The sequence below is a fragment of the Puntigrus tetrazona genome, chromosome 20, assembly GCF_018831695.1.
Source record: "Puntigrus tetrazona isolate hp1 chromosome 20, ASM1883169v1, whole genome shotgun sequence".
Taxonomy (NCBI): Eukaryota; Metazoa; Chordata; class Actinopteri; order Cypriniformes; family Cyprinidae; genus Puntigrus; species Puntigrus tetrazona.
The window spans coordinates 17,076,845-17,094,512 of NC_056718.1; the positions used below are offsets into that span (position 1 = coordinate 17,076,845).

Below are 17,668 nucleotides of genomic sequence, written 5' to 3' on the forward strand. Positions count from 1 at the left end.
ACCTGAACACACACACGGTCCAAAAACAGGCGTATTCTTGCAGCTTTCTACAGTTACTATTAGCACCCACCTCTTCTCCACTATGGTCAGAAAGTTTGAATGCTGTTAGGCTCTTTGTTCGGTCCTTGATGTGAGTCATGTCCAAGGCGAGTGAAGCACAGAGAAAGTGCTCTCATGGTTGTTGAATATTAGTCCATTTTTATAGAATAGCGCAGGCATCACACAGTGAACAAGGTCCTGCAGAGGGCCATTTAAAAGTTCTAGCTGTCATTTAAGAACTTTGGCCTCCTCCTTTAAAGCATTGAACTGTCTCATTTTTGCTCACACAATGTTCATTTCAGGTAATGCTAAATTAATTTGTTCAGTAATATCAAGGATCTCCGTGGAGGAGCTGTGTTAGAGATACAGCAATGGAAAAAGAAAAAGAGTAGAGATCTTTTGAATTTGTAGTATCCCTACAAATATATAGTCCTCAAAATGTTTTGTGAAAGAGCAATAAAATGATTCTATGAATAAATCTGACTATTAATTTCGAGGCTTCGTAATATTTTCCTGGCAATAACTCATTTTGAAGGTCGGAAACGTATACATTTGATACTTTAGAAATTTGAGTTAGGAATGGGTTTAATTTTAGCCTCTGCTAAGACATTATATGAAATTCAGCATAAGCCTGTTGGCCCCAATAGATTCCAAGTAAGTGTTTAACTACTGTAGTTGTTCCACACTAAATGCAAGCTGACATATAAAAACAGTAACTGATTGTTATTTAGTGGAAAAAAGTGTAGCTTGCTGTATCTTGCTGTAATGCCAAAAAATGCCGTTAAGTTAGCGGCTTTGTAGTCTTTTAGCTAGTTATTTCCTGGCATGAGTATGTAAATGCTTGGGAGTGTAAATGCATATATATTAAACCAGCTTAGATAGTCTGTGATGTGCCGCATCAAAATATTGAATCTAGAGCACAGTAGCCACCGCCTTTCAAGTGTCTTTGGTCAGCCAGGCGCACAAACTCAATTTAGAGGTAATGATTACTTTATTGACAAGCCTGTGGCTTGCTCACTCTGGTATTGGAAACCAAGCCTCTCTGCAGCTTCAGCTATGAAAGAAGTTAAAGACAGGCAGAGATGAGCAGAAAATGGAAAACAAATCATAGCTCTCAGAAGATGAGCACTATGGTGAATATAGACAAAGCATTTGTCAATCATTTGTTTACAAAAAACAATTGCTTGCGCGTGCATGTGTGTCAGAACACATATAAAATATGTAATAGCTACATCATGATTTACCACAGTGATTCATTAGAAATGAGTGTAGAGTTACATTTGAAAATTTATTATATAATCTTAGCAACATAGAATTTGCAATTTAAAAAATACTGTACATTTGATACGATTGCCCAGTGAAGAACTTTTTTTCTCTTGTGTATTGTTCTTTAAATTGTAATTATGTCTTTAGATCATGAGGTATTAAGTGTATTTGTTATGCTTACGCATGCAATTTGAATAAAAAAAAAAAAAAACATTTAAAGCCTGTCAAGCTGAAATTAGATGATCTATAATTCTTTTAGTTTAGTTTTTTTACCGCGTACTTAAGTAATTATTTAAGATTTATCATCATCAGCAATTTTCAAATGTTTACCTTTTGCATTGCTTTGCGATCTGTCTACATTATTCATTCTCTTATGAAAATGAAATTGCTGACTACTGTTATGACATTCAACACATAAGACCGCCTTTTTTTTATTCCCTCTGCTTATTCTCACTCCTTTCTACTTTTTCGTTTTTTCCTTGTGCCTTTGCTGGAAAAAGAAATCTGCCGTGGCATACAATTGAAGAATCACTAGTTCTTCATTCTTAAGCTTTTGAGATCTCACTTTTTATATTAGTTGTGTTTTCTTGACACCTTAGCAGCTGTAAATCCTAGATCGGTTTGGAGACAAAGAGAAAACTATTCACACCAAGGCCTTAGTAGAACCGTACCTGAGCATTAACAAAGAGTGTGAGAACATTAATTATATATTGTGCATTTTTAGACTTGAGTAAAATGTCTAATGTATTTCAAATTTCATGTTTTTTCGCTTAAAGGGAAAATTCAACCAAACTATTGCCTGGAAACCAACAGTTTTATAAAATATCATATACAATTGGAATTACAGGAGGGTGCGTAAATGATGATAGAATTAGTCTACCTGGTCTCATGGCATAAATGTACCTGGGTGCACTATTTAGCAAGAAATGCATTCCATTGAACCTGTGTTTTAGCACCACTCAGAAATTTCTCTTTGAGACTGTGGTAAAACATGCAGTAAGGTACATAAAAATGTTGTATTCATTTAATGGCTTATTGTGGTTTGCTGGTCAGGTTTAGTAAATCTAATCTTATTCTCTATAAAAACAACCTTACATGAGAAGCAAGAAAATGATATCCTAAAGTATTTTGCTTGAAAATGCAGTACTTTGATGAAAATGCATTTTTCTTAGCTTTTTTGTCGCAAACGTTGTATTTCTGCTGAAACCCATCTTCATTCAAGCGATAATAAAACATGAACACATAGAATAAAACAGATTTTTTTTGTTTGAACGCAGAGGCTTGGTCCTTTGTTTTGATATATAATATGTTCATATATGTACAGCAGAAAATATTCTGAAGCCCGTCAAATTTGGGTGAAAAACACTGGCTGGGAAAGAGTTAATAATCCATTCCGATTTTGCAAATATCAGCAAACATAAACTGCTAAGTGAACCGAATGATTTTGTATAGCTGTCAAACGATGGCTTTAACTCCGTTTGAAGGTCAAAGGACCTTTTCCCGCCCAGCAGCCACATTATCTCAGCATGCCAAAGCAACATGCTAATGCTAATCAGGAGAAGCAGTGGGATCGATCCTGTCACAACGAATCTCAAATGAAAGAAAGATGAAAAACGACAGAGGCATAGAAGCAGAAGAGGGGAAGGTAACTGATGTTGTGTTCTCTCTTGAATATTTGATAACATCTGTTTGTTGCGTTTAAGTATGCTGTAGCTATTGTTCTCCTAGTCTAATCAGTATTGTAGGCGTCACAGGAAGGTAATTGTGATTGAGAGAGTCTGAGTGGGTTTGTGTCAGTAGGCTGCTCAGAGCTACATGGGCCGCTCACATCTGATTTGCATAACTGTGTTTTAATCAAGTTTATAATTGTCAGCTGCTTTTGCCCCCTGAACTGCAAAATAAATGCAATCTCTTGGAGAGCGACGGAGGGATATTTTTGGGGAGGGAAGGGAAATGGAGGGTAAAGTGTGTCATTGTGTGTTTGTACATTTGTCTGCGTTTACTACGCATTGTTTTGCACCGCAGGTATCGCAGGCAGCGCACCTGTCTAAATGGAATAATAATGATGTGCATGATTGTGTGCTAAATGCAGCCACAGCTCCCACAAGGGCAGTAACAGGGAGGAAAAGATGACTGACGGCAGCCATGGTGGAGTTCTGCCTGCATTTTAACTGTCTTAGTTAAGGATTAGAGCACCACCCAAGGGCTGTCGCTACCTGATTAAGCTGGCAAAAAACAAAATATTCTTAAAATAGCTTGGTGAGAACATGGAATGAGATTTAACATTAATGTTTGCGTGCGTGCGCGTGTATGTGTTTTTCCAATCCTGGATAAACTGTTCTGCCTTAATGTGTGTGCGAGTTCACTTAAAGCGATATAAAGTTGATCCAGAATTTACAAGCATTAACATTATCTCATTTCATCAGCAGGCGTCATAGGGCTCAGAAAGGAATTCAATTTTTGTATATACACTACTGTTCAGAATTTCGGGGGGCGGTAATATTTAGTCTCATAAGCTCACCAAGGCTACATTTTTGATCACAATATAATAAATATAGTGGTACTGTGAAATGCATTTATAATTTAAAATAACTATTTGAATATATATTAAACTTTACTTTACTGGCAAAGAGCAGCCATACTGCAGTCGTCAGTGTCGCACGAAATCATTCTGTTTATTTGGTGCTTGAGAATCATTTCTTATTGTCTGTGTTTTGTTTAAACTGCGATACATTTTGAGGACCCTTCGGTAAACGGAACACTTAGAATAACAGCATTTGCTTTAAATGGACAAACACTATAAATATGTTCAAACTCTCTTGCCTCTTTCGGGACATTCATTAAATCATTCCAGTTCAGCAAACCGGTCTGAATAATTTGTTCCTTTACCAACTCATCACAACTGCTAATGGCTTACTGGGGGGGACGATTATCAGTGAATAATGACTTAAATTTCAGTCCGTTTCTCACACACACAACTAATGACTTCATAAAAGTTGTATGAACTTCCTTTGTGATCTTCTTTTCGCAAGCCTAAAAGTTCCAGTCTCCTTTCATTGCAAACGCTTGGACAACACAAGCACGAGATTCAGAATTCATTCGTATTCCGCGGAGGAAAAGAAAGTCATGCGGTTTCTCAAACAACAGCGTGAGTGAATAATGAAAGAATTTTCATTTTCGAGTGAACTCTCTTTTCTTAGAAGCGTCTCGCAGTACTGAGACGTTTGGCTTCAGAAAACGGTCAAATCCCACAAACATTAGCCGCGCGTCTGCATAGATGCTGATGATAAATTCAGGGTCCGTTTCCTGAAGAATTCTCTGAGCATGCTCTCTGTGATAGAATAAGTACCCCACAGCTTAAGCCCTGACCTTGTGGTAACACAGCCAATATATCTCTTTCCTCCTGTGTCTCTCTCCATTCATCTAAGTCTCCCTTCGTTTGTCATTAGCTCTCTGCCTTTTTATATCATTCTCTGTCTTTTTCTCACTCAGTTTTTTCTATCTTTCATGCTGCGTGCTTGCTGTTTCTCCTCTCTCTCCCATGTGAACTCCAAGCCACGGCCTTGGTCAGACCTCTGCGCACAGCTATCTCTCACTGACAACACATCACACACTCTACAGCCTCTCTGAGCTACTTTTTCATTCCGCAGCCCTGCTACATTTGAACTCATGTATGATATTATCTATAAAGACCTAAGGACATGCAATTTTTATAATCATTATGGGACATTGTTTTGCAGTGAACCCTACAATGTTTTGCCAGTGGGGTCAAAACTCTTTTAAGTGGAACAGACTGCAGCGAACTTCTGAAAAGAATGTTTGAGCTGAATTTTAATCAGTATCATCCCACTGAAGGGCAGAGAACAATATAGACTCTTCGCTGGCCTAATCCCGCTTCGTTCCTTTAAAATGGTTGCTTTTCTGGTTGGAGAGTTCGAGTAGGAGCCGTGGCAAGACTGTAGTATGTTTGTCCGATTGTATGATATACAGCTCAGTAGAGAACTTAGTCACGATTGGTAGTGCTGACTGGTCATTTTACATCATCATTTGCGTCACGGTGACACTGAAATAGCGCCGCACAAACCCAATCATACCCTTTGTTGAAGGCTAGTATTCATCACAAGGCAATTAAACGCCACTGTCGATTTTGACCTACAATGAAATCTTTTACAATTCCATTATCTTCTGATGGAAAATGACTCATCCACAGTGGAAACACTAGTGAAAAAACAGTGGATGAATCTCTAATCGGTGTAGGTCAATGCCAATGAAATACAACAAAATAAAGGGACGTATACAAATAAAAATTGTGACACGCTCTATCATTTTGAGTAAGAAAAAACAAAAGGTAAGCAAAACTTATTTATATAAAATTTTAGCTGTAAAATTAAGTGTTTTAAAATATGAACTCCAATCAGTGCAGAACGAAACAATGAAAGTGATGTGACACCATTTTGCTGAGTACTTGTCAATCATCGTTTCCTCTTTATGACTGAAGCAAGAAAAAGCATTAGTGAACCTCAGAAGATATAAGATATGGTAAGCTTACTGAAATGTATCATCTCTCACTTAATTTCCGAAGTTTATTACTCAGTACAAAAAAAAAAACTCAAGTATTGATAAAATAAAATGACGCAAATATATTGTTAACAATATAAATTCATTAAACCGTTACTAGTTGTTTAATTTTGTTATACAGCAGATCTCCAAATACTGGAAATTGATTGAAAGTTTTTATAACACAATATTCAGTTTAATGCATGATGTTTACCAATACGTTATCTGACTTAATTCAGATAAAAAAAATTGTCAGTTTGTGACATTACTCAAAGTTGAAAAGTGTTTTCTATTTTATTCTAAGTTTCTGAGAACAAAGGCAGTGAGAATATTCTCAAAGAGCACTCAAAGCGCTACAAAATTGTTTAATGTCTCCAGGCACCAGATACAGAGAAGCAGTCAATGGAACAAAAACAGGCAGTCCAATGATATTTCAGAGCATGACGAAGCACAGAATGTGCCAAAAGCACAAATGGCAGATGTCACGTCACATATTTTTTAATGTGGCCAAGAAATATGCAACAAAGCCATGCGCATGCAAGCACAATCTGGCAACACAGGATATGAGACATCCCTCCTTATGCAGACCTGACAAACAGGATGATGAGGCCCATCTCTTTCCATTTAGATTTTGTTTTTAGCTTCATGAATTGCATTAGGCACCGCATCTCTCAGTACAGTGCGCTGCTCTTATTAATGACTCAAGCCAAGAGCAGGGACGCTGTCTTCTGATTCGCTGTGTCTCCTCGAGGCACGACGCCCAAAGAGCAGGCAAAGCAAATTAATTGGATGAGCAGAAATGCAGACAGTGGAAAATTGGAGCTCTCGATCTCGTAATGCATTCATCATTTCTCTTTCTTGTTTTTGTGCTCACTGTTTCTTAAGAATACGCTTACTGCAGTCTGCTCACAATCGCATTTCAATTTGTCTTCATTTGGAGGTTGTTGCTTTTACGTTCAAGGTTGCCTTTAAACTATTGATGACAAAAGCACTCCACAGATATAAAATGGATAGCACTCGTTTCAAGTATTCAGTAATGTGTAAAATACATATATATACAGTTGCTTTGTGTAAATGCTTCTGTGATGCTCTCAAAACTAAAAGATGTGCATATATGCATATATATATATATTTTATACATACAGAATCGGTCATTCATTCGGATCATGGTGTGGATGAAGATACACATAAATGATCCTTTTAAAATAACGTTTTATATTATTTTAAAATAGTTATTTTAATTAATAATTTCAGATTTTATCTGAAATTATTTGCATTTTCATGGCAAAAAATATTCTTGATTATATTATTTGTTAAATATCTGCTATTTATTTTTTGCTAAATATTTTTCATTATTATTTCCCCATGTAATCTAGAAGTTCTACTTTAGTAAGTTGGACCAGTGTTTATATTTGTACCTGTGTCTACGTGAAGGACTATAAGCATCAGACAGAGCCTCTGGTGCGCTATAAGTCTGCTACTAGTTCTCATAAGATCTGTGTACGGTTGTGTTTTATAACAACAGCACACCTGAGGCCTAATTGGGGCAAATTATGTTTGGCTTTCCAATAATGTGCAGTAGCTCACCTCTGGCATTTAAGTTGGTCTCCTTTAAGCTCTCTTACAGACATGGGTCATCTGTATCCAGCATGAGAACAGAGAACATTTAAAACACACTTGTGCTTGCCTGAGTATGATGACACAGATAAATGTGACTGCAGAGATAGTCAGAGGCCACGGAGAAGAGTTAGAATAGGTTGCGCTGAAAATCGCAGTGAGAAGAATAACGTGCGATTCTGCAGGAAAATGTTATCATCTTGTTGCTGAATAGCTTGTAGCCACTGCAGGCTTCTATTTTGGTGTAAAAATACTTGTTTTATTTCAAGTGCAAACACACACATTGAATTTTAGGAATGTTTTTCTTTCTAAAAATCCCCTTTTGGGAAACTGTGTTTGTTATCCTCATAAAAAATTAATGGGGAACTTTGGTAAGTTGATTTTGTTTACCAGTAAAAAAAAAAAAATTAATTGTGAAAAAAGCAGATGTGTCTGCCAGGATCATCCTGTTAGAGTGCAGCAAAAAATATAAACATATGTTAAATTACGCACTATATACATTATAATAAACACACACACAGATCTACTAAAATCTGGTAAGGTTAAGGTTCATTTTTGTAACCCATTTACATTCTTTTACAGTTGAAATTACACAAATGTTTCACAGTGTACACTAAACCACACCAGTATATGACACACACTGAGTGTATCTGTCGTTTGCATCATCCGGCATGACACACGCTTAAAGTGACAAGTACTCAAGTCTTAGTAACTTGTCATGTCATCCGATGAGTTAGCAGAAGACTAACGATGCTCTTCCAGTAGCACTGCATTGCTTGTGGTCTTTTTTTATCCTGCTTATGTCGGATGCGTCCATCATCAACTATTCTAATAGGTCTTTCTCCACAGCAGAAAATGAGACCAGCAGCAACAGTCTCTGTTGAAGTGCTGCAGATATTATTAGGCTACTTCAGTGTAATCATATAACCTCTGCAATTGAATCTCCTCTTAGACAGATACCAGCTTAACAAGCTAAGACTGATGGAGAACACAGCAACACAAATACTGAAATGCAAATTCATAACCCAATACAAATAAAGCGAATCTGCTAAACGAAATCAATAAAGGGGAAGCGATCTGATCATTATCATGGGTAAATAAAGGGAACATTGAATGGCTGTGCATCTGAATAGCGAACAAGAGACAGATTGTGCCTCTATTTGAGTTGTTGTCAGGATAATTACAAACTTCCTTTTGCCCACTGAGGCTTAGCACAAGTTCTCCTGACGTGCGTTTCTCTCTATGACAGAGTGAGCGCTCTCATCTCTCATTCTGTTTTCATTCTGCCTGCCCTCTTTTTCATCAGCGGCATCAATTTATTATCAGATAAACAAAAACAGTCATTGCATTACAAACCAGGATCTGCTGGGATGATCATTCAATTGAAAGTTTAAATATTGATGTAATCAATGGCAATTCATTGAGGGATGACAATATAATCAAAAGCATTTTGAGGAGAGAAGCAAAATTATTGTATTTACACATCCTTTGTTCTTTCAGCAAATCACACAGCAGAGAGGAAAACGCCACTCGATGCTGGTTTTCTTGATTGATCAACACACACACACACACTCACGGTAAGTCCAATTACACACTTTGACAATGTTGGCAAGCTAACAACTGAAATTTTGTATTGCTTGAAAAAGCTCATCATCATATTAATGGTTGAACAGATAAAATATGCCATATTCTACTGGGGCCCCAATTCCCACTGCTGAGTAGTCAAACAGAGAGAGAAAAGAATCTCAAAGAAAAAAATCTCAGTTTTTCATTACATGTTTTCTTTTTTTCTGATTCTTTTCAAATTCACTATTCACTCCTCTCCTCTCCTGACACACAGTAATATATCCAAGGCAAGTGCTGAATATAAATCAACTGCTTCTTCTGTGAAATATGATAATCTTTAAATTAGTAATAATTGGAACTGAGAAAATGTGGGCTGCTAAATGACTTGTCGAAACCATATGTGCATTAACAGAGCGAAGCACATTGACTTCACCTTAACCTCGCGCACACACACACACACACACACACACAAGGCCCATCTGTACAACAGTTAGGGTGTTATAAAATAGAAAATATAACGAACATCTGTCGCAATATTTTTTATTAAGATATTTCTGGCCTGTTTTTTAAAATTGAAGGAGATACAATCTCTTCGATTGATGACTTTTTTAGATCTTCCACTAGTTGATACGATTCTTTAGGGTCTTAATTGAAAAGTCTATAACATACTTTGGTTAAAATTTCAATGCAAATGAGCTCTGTTGACCCCACCCCTCTCTTCTGTAGGGTGACGAGCCGTTCTCATGAGAGCGTTTACTTTTAGTCACAGAACTTGCTAACTAGCACATACTACGAAAGGCAATTTTGCAAAGATTCATAAAAAACCCCGATACTCGCTTCTTTAGATGAGGCTGGATCACAAATGATTCGTGGTAACATATTGAGGCAGATCGGGGATCGGAGCTTTCCCTTCAAACCCTCAGATGCCGGGATTTAATGACGACCGTTATATCAGTTATTACATCCAATCACAAAACGCCTTAATTGGAGATATTCTTGCGTTCTCTCCTGAACCGACACAATGGAAGACTGATGACAGCTCACTCAGAGCAGGTGTAAGGTAAGATGGTCTTGTCAATCGACTATCGTGGAAGGGCCCTGTGCAGAACTACGTCATGCAGCCTGAAAGGGGATTTTAAAATAGGGTTTTGAAAAAAATTATCTCTGGGTGAATTTTTATCATTATAGGATGGATGTGTACACACACTTCCAACAAAATTTATGTTCAAACAGCTTGTAAAGTGTTTTTTACATCCCAAGAAGCCTTTAATGCCAATGCTTTGCGTTACTGTAATGAAATATGCTATCTGAAATTTGGATGTAGTTGGTATGCTTTCACATTTTACAGGGGCTGTAAGCAGTCTAACCAGAACAGGCAGTTCTCTCACATACATGTATGCAAGCACATGCTTTCTTCTGCACTGTGACTGGTAATGGAAATCAGCACTGTGCCATTTATGCATGAAATCTTCAGGATTTTTTAATCATTTCATGTGAAAAGATTACTTCTGAGGTTCCAGGAAATCATATATTTTTCCACCCAAGGTCTAAAGTACTATGACTGTCAACCACATATACATAGCACACTGTCATAAAAATATGCAAAACCTGTTCCTTTCGGAGAGCAACAACTTGTCAGTGGGACATACACTTAAAAGTGAAAAGCTGTCCTTTAGCTAGCCCTAAAAGTTGCATATTAGTACCTTAGAGTAGTAATATGGAGCCTTAAGGTAATGCTATGAACCGTTCAGGGCTAAGGCACAAAATAGTTTTTTGATGTGCTGGTTTTGTGCTAATAAAAGTCAAATTTTTGTTCATATTTTCTGAGAGTGTATTAAAGAACCACCAGAGAATCACACCACAAAATACACACAAACACACACACACACACACACACACATTTCAAACATATTATATGCCATCTCTGCAAAATCTAAAATGTTTGATTGAATGTTCTAAGACTAAAAGCACTGCAAAAATGGCTAATTATCAAATCATCATATCACACCATATTATCAAGTCAATATTTTTGACCAGGGCAACATATGGAAAGGAAATTGGCTTCTGTCTGAAGTCTGTATTTAAAAAAATAAATGAATAAAAATATTCAACAAAGTTCATGAATGTAATGGTGATGAAAGGTGACACTGTGACAGTTTAAATCCAATTAAGATTTGATTTGAACACTTCTTTCACATTTCATACTAAATCAGTTCAGAGTTAAATGTATCTGATAATGTGATTACTTTCACGAGACGTGTTTTCTCCTTTCAAATATCCTGTTAAACAGTAGCATTGTTTCTATACAATTAATCAAATAGCTTACACTTTTTTGAAAAGATTATATCTGACTGCAAATGTTACTAGAATATTTGTAATTTGTTTTACATAGTTGATATAAAGGTGGTAATGATACATTACTAACAGCATGTATTTTAAATATTTTGTATTATAGTCACCTGTCCAGGGTGTTTCAGTGTCTTTGACCTGAAAAGGCTCCATCCCTTTCCTTTCCGTGACCTTAAAAATAAAGCAGATTTAGAAGATGGATGGATGAGTGTATTATATTTTCATATGCTCATGCAAATGCTACAAATACATATCTCACACTCACTCAGCGGAAGCTAAACAAATGTTTGAATAATGAAGCTTTATGAGCAGTATAATGCAGTTCTTTATGCTACAAATAATACAGCTGAAATATATAATATCGAACAACTCGATATGAATTTTTGTGTCCAAAGTATAACTTAATAACTATTCATTCAAAGCAATATTCTGCTCATATAATCTTAAAATGATCAAATATGAGTTCCGCGTCAAAATGAAACTGAAACGAGCTAATCTAACTAAACCGTAATCTTAGATTCATTCTGATAAATATCTCTTGCACTCGGCATGCAGCTGGAAGGAGAGCTATGGATAGGTTCTTGACGGGCATCTTTTCGCAATTACAGAAATGGCTTCAATACCGAGGCAACGTAGTCTTTGAAAAGGACTGATTAAATGTCAGCAATCTGAGTTAGCCATTTAACAGCATCGCTTTGTCTGTTTTGTCCCAGTTAATCATGTTTTCCATCCCAGAATGCACCACTAGCTTGCTTTAATAAATAGGTATATGAGTTACTGAGAAATAAGAATGGAAAAGGAACAGGAAAATATTCAAATGAAAATGGCCCTCTATAGAGGGTTCAACAGGGCCATTTCCAAACAAAGATGTTGTAATTACTGACGTTTTAGCCTTTTATTATTTTTCCTGTCCCACAATGACTGTAGTAGTGCTTCAGCGAATTACAAGAAACTCATAAATACGTGATTCCGTTCTAAGTAGATGTTCAAGGAGGAAAGTTACGGTATTTGTTGATTGAGTGCATTAAATTAGCAAAACGCTTTGATTCACTCTTAACATGTGGCTTAGTGATGGCACAGTGGATTAAGACTTAAAACTGAAGCTTGATTTCACTTCGTGCGGTTCTCTTAATTGGAGCAGCTTGTCACTGAACTGAAGCAGCTCCTTGCATATAAGCAAAAAAAAAAAAAAACTCAATTAAATTTTCATAAACAAACTGTGACGCTCTAATTTGTGTTGCAGAGATTGTTCTAGTGATTTGGATTGTTTTGCATCGCACATTAACTCAATAAAAGGGTGCTGAATGTTATCACACTTGGCATTCAGAGTCAATATGTTTTCTTCTTAATTAGTCATGTTTTAAAATCTGATTGCAGTAATTTAATTCATTGTGAGTGTGTCATCATACACACACTCGTAGACTTATCTAGGAATTCTTTCATTTGGAAAGCGATGATAACTGTTTCGTCATCTGTGATTATTGTAAAAAGCTGCGGTGTGGGAGTTGTACAGGTACGCTCAAATGGTTTATTGTCCACTGGTTCTTTACTCAAAGGGTCTGAATTGCCCCGGCACGTCATGACAGCTTAGTGTAGTGCTGGGAAATTTTTTCTGTTGTTTGAAAGTCATAAAGCCTGAATTTTACATGTGGGCATGTCAAGGGTTTCTTTGTCTTCTTTACTCCACTCAGCTTCAGACGAGGCACTTAAGGCAGTGCCTTTTAATATTCATAACAGTTAAACAATGAGGTGTTAAAAAGCCCAAGGACTGACCATTTATGTGCTGAGAAGAGACAGAATGACCAAAACAAAGGCTTAGACAGACCTTTTCATTTTGCTCTCTCTTTAATTAAAAAAATACTTATTTTATTACTAATGTTTTAACAATTTGAGTGAAAAGTCGAATTGAAAATAACGAACGTGGCTTTTTTTAATTCATGTGATAAAGTTTGGTTAAAATTAAAATTTATTTACACTCAGGCCATACATAGATAGTCACTAATGCATCCTCTGCAGTACAGCAGCTGATAAAAACATTGCTTGTGTATTATTACAATCTACACGACTCCAATACATCAATTAACGTTTTGTGAAGGGAGAAGCTGTATGTTTGTAATAAACAAACCCATCATTAAGACTTTTTAACTTCAAACTATTGCTTCCGGGTCTTCTATCTATATTACCTTCTTCTATCGAACTGTTGAACCGAAGCTGATGGGATCTTGCTGTATCTGTGTATTCATGTTCATTAATCAACATCATTATTCCATGTCATATATGAACGAATAGCAGATTTCCCCTGGCAATTGTATGTTAACACATTAACTAAAAAAGTGCTGAGAATGTCATTTTTGCCACCTGTCATGCATGTAGCTCGCTCTCCCCAACATAAAAAGACCCTCATTTTCCTTCAAAACACGTTTACAAGAAATTAAACTGTTAATTTGCCAGCTCCACGGGAGGAAAAAAAAAAGCTGATTTCCTTTTCCAGGCCTGAACTTGCAGGATAGGGTATGAATTAACAATACGGCGACAAGCGGAATATGTTATGAGCCAACTTTAATGGGAATATGGGGTTACGGCGCTGTGAAATTGCGTAAGCTTCCAGTTTATAAAAATGTTCTCTGACTGGTATAACCCTGCCAGAATTCGAAATAACATATTGGACATTAACTGCTTTTAGAGACTGCAGACATTTTGACACATTATCCACTCTGGTGATAGTAGTAAAAGCAGCATGACCAGATCAGATGTTTAAATTCATGTCTTGCCCAAAGTTGCTCAAGTATACACAGGCACGACTTCTTGTCTCTTTCCAGAGACAGCAGATAGCAATGTGAGTTTGAAATTTATAGTGAAAGCCTGGAGGTGAACCCTCAGTTCAGTTTGTCTAATCTAATTTCCTGTCACACCAGAAAAGCATCAAAAGAGAAACATAGGATGCGATAAATTATAGGTACTGCTGTTCTAGCAGGGTTAACGGTGCAGTGTTATGATGCTCTGCATTTAAATAATGTATGCCAGGAGTATTACTACTGCAGTTAACAAATCCATAAACTACAAACAAGATATAAAAAGGTCTTAAATTCACAGTCTGAGAAATAGGAACGGAAAAATGTAATTATGAAGAAGTGCTACTGTGAAAATGCCTGCAATCCATGCAACTGAACTTGCTGGCACAACTCAACTGTTTTTTGGGTTTTTTTGTAAGTTATCTTACAATTATGTAGCAGTCAGTGTTGGTGCTAGGGCATTACAAGTAACGCGAGTTATTTAATAAGAATATTTTACTAATTATTTAAAAAGTAGAACATTACTTTTTAATTTACAGGAAAATATATAAAAATATATATAAAAAAAGTAATGCAGAGTTGTATGTGCTGTGTCTAGAGTGTAGTTCTAGACTAAATGTGAATTAATTAATCACACTCGCAAGAAGCAGACTTTGTATTCATCGAGATGAATTAAAACAGTGAAATGCAAAAAGTTACGCAAAACTGCAATAATTAAATATAACGCAAATATCTAATCCAATTTTATTATCCAATGTCTTTGCCACCAATCTTTGGTAATGCGGTTCAACCATACTAATAAGCAAAAATGACTAGTTGTGCTTCATTGTTTTTGATTGCTGAAGAGTATTGAACCTTCTTCTCCTGTATTCTACCGTACTGATATGAATTTATTTTTCCTTCAGCCTGAGGGTTATTCATTACACTTTTCGGTGTGAAAGGGCTTTTACATTTGAATAGAACTTCTTATATTTAAAAAAAACAAACAATCATATTTAACTTATATAACTCATATCTCAAAAGTAACGTGAAAGTAACGTTACCATTCTTTTCCATAAAAAGTAACTAAGTAATGTAATTAGTTACTTTTTTAGGGAGTAATGCAATATTGTAATGCATTACTTTTAAAAGTAACTTTGCAACACTGGTAGCAGTGCTCTTGTTCAAGAAAACTTTCCAAGTTTCCAGATTTTCCCTTGAGTTTGATGTGCAGGGCTTACAAGGTAAACCTATAGTTCTACCTGAAATATGTTTGCAAAGCTTTACCGCAACTCTCTTTATGCTCCTCTTCTGTAAGTTCGCCTGAACATGAATATTTCAAAATACAATTTAATATTACATGCCATGTGCGCAAGAAATGATCGATCACGCAGTAAACATTCAGAGTTTTATAAAAGATAATGACAGCTGCTGTTTATACTAAGGCACCTTTATTCTGACCCTGTGATTTTTATTTGTACAGGTCATATACTGTTTACAATCCCCTGCATCCCAGACAGTGTGACAACAACATAAAAAGATGGAACAGAAGCAGGTGCTTGCTTTGGTTGGACACAGTGTCAAAGCAACCAAAACAAACTTCCTTAACAGGTTAGTAATAACCTTTTAAATGTTACCTATAAATAAAAATAATAAATTAGGCTTGCTGATATTCAGTTCAACAGTACGACTGCGATTCAGATTTTATATAAAATGTAGCAGCTGCTACTGAGTAACATTTTTAAAACAACTGCCAGTTACTAAAATAGTCTTAAAGTCGAAGCAGAACAAAACAGTAATCCAACCAAAATGTAGGTTATGTTGCATTTGTCATCTTCCACTCTCCTGCAGTTTTCTAACACAACGCAAGAACTTAAGATAATACCAACATTTGATCCTGTACTTTTTGGAACTGTTTTTACTGAAAGACCAAAAGTCAACAAAATACGCGACAAAACAGTCATAAATGTCAGCATTGATTGCCGTTGCCTCAGTATCCACTTCACACTCATCAAACATGACAGCAGATTAGCAGTTTATTGATTATACTTTAGCTATTTGGTTACACATCTGCAAATACCCTGAGGCAACGTTTTAAAAGGTCACAGTGGATTACAGGTACATCATTTTTTGTGTTCAATACAACTCACTGTAGTACTTTGATGTACGTTGTTAAGCGTTTAGTCTCCAACCTTTCATATTATCCTTTAACTTGAATAGTGCCATACCAAGTAAGTTTAAATCCGAAATTAGCAAAGAGGGTGGTTCAACGCTAAAGAAAAAGTACACTCATGGAAAAAGAACAGCAAACTGTCACTGTGGCACTATCCTTTCAGAAGATACTAATATGTACACTTTACTTACTAAGATGTACTATTTAGAGGTACATAAGGTAGAAAGATGTACCTTTTAGCTTTTGTGCCTTAGAGTGCTAGCCCACTGACAGCTTTCTACCTTTTTTTTTTTCTGAGAGTGTATAAGGGAGGCCTGGACATGTCTGAAATAAATAAGGATCTAGTGTGTTCCTCCTTTATTTCATGTTTTTTCTTAGTAAATGATGGTTCCTAAAGAAGGACAGCTTTCTTTTCTGGAGATGTCTTGGCAGTAATGTTTACAAACCCATTTGAGGACCGTAAAGGTGTAAGCGAAAGGCCATTAGTGGTAATGCAACAACAAATGGTTGACAACTAAAATGCTCTCCTGCCTATGTGGACTGGTCATATGAATTCAAACAGTTTTTTTTTTTTTTTTTTTTTTTTTTTTTTTTAATTGATAAATGATAATGGAACCATTATGTACTGTAGGCAACCTGAGCATGGGCCACATGAATTGTGATCCAGCATATAATGCCTCTGTGTTTTGTGACTTGCGTGGCTATTTAATATAAGACTTAAATCATTTTCCCTCCTTTTGACACCATCAGGCACTATCTGACAAAGAACAGACAAGCGTTTTATCCTTAGAGGTGAGCGATTCAAAAAAGAAATATTGTTTCCCTGCAGCTCCGTTTTCTTTCTTGGTTCCTGTGTCAGCACTTAGCCAGTGGAGAAGCAAAGGGTCTTAAGTGTCCTACGGCACTTTCAGGAAATTATGAAAAAGTCAAATTATAGGGGTGGGATAAGCTTAAATAAATAATTGGATTCTCAATTTGCAGAAGATGATGTTTAAATTTAAATGAAAAGATTCCTTATTCCCTCAGGGAGGGTATGGAATTCATCTGACATTTTCTTCCCTGACAGAAAGACAGAAGAACCCTGTACATACTGCTCTTCTGCAGTGTAGTTTTTACATGGTCCATAACCCTATTAGAGACACTGAATAAAATGTAAAAAATGAGGAAAATGAAAGAAATAAGCTGTGATTATTTAGTCAGTTGACATCATTCCAAACCCACATAATGTTAACACAAAAGATGGAATTTTAAAAAATTTTCACACAGACTTTTTCCACAGAATGGCAAATCAGAGGTTGTCAAGCTCCAAAAATGACAAAATACTATGAAA

General features: G+C 36.2%; 1 long non-coding RNA gene across 1 annotated transcript in view; it reads right to left on the minus strand.

Annotated features, from left to right (window-relative positions):
• LOC122325296 overlaps positions 1-17,668 on the minus strand; it is a 73,300-nt gene that overhangs the window by 33,198 nt on the left and 22,434 nt on the right. The window contains exon 2 of the long non-coding RNA XR_006247281.1: positions 11,505-11,565. This is a non-coding gene — a long non-coding RNA (uncharacterized LOC122325296). The remainder of the gene's footprint in view (positions 1-11,504; positions 11,566-17,668) is intronic.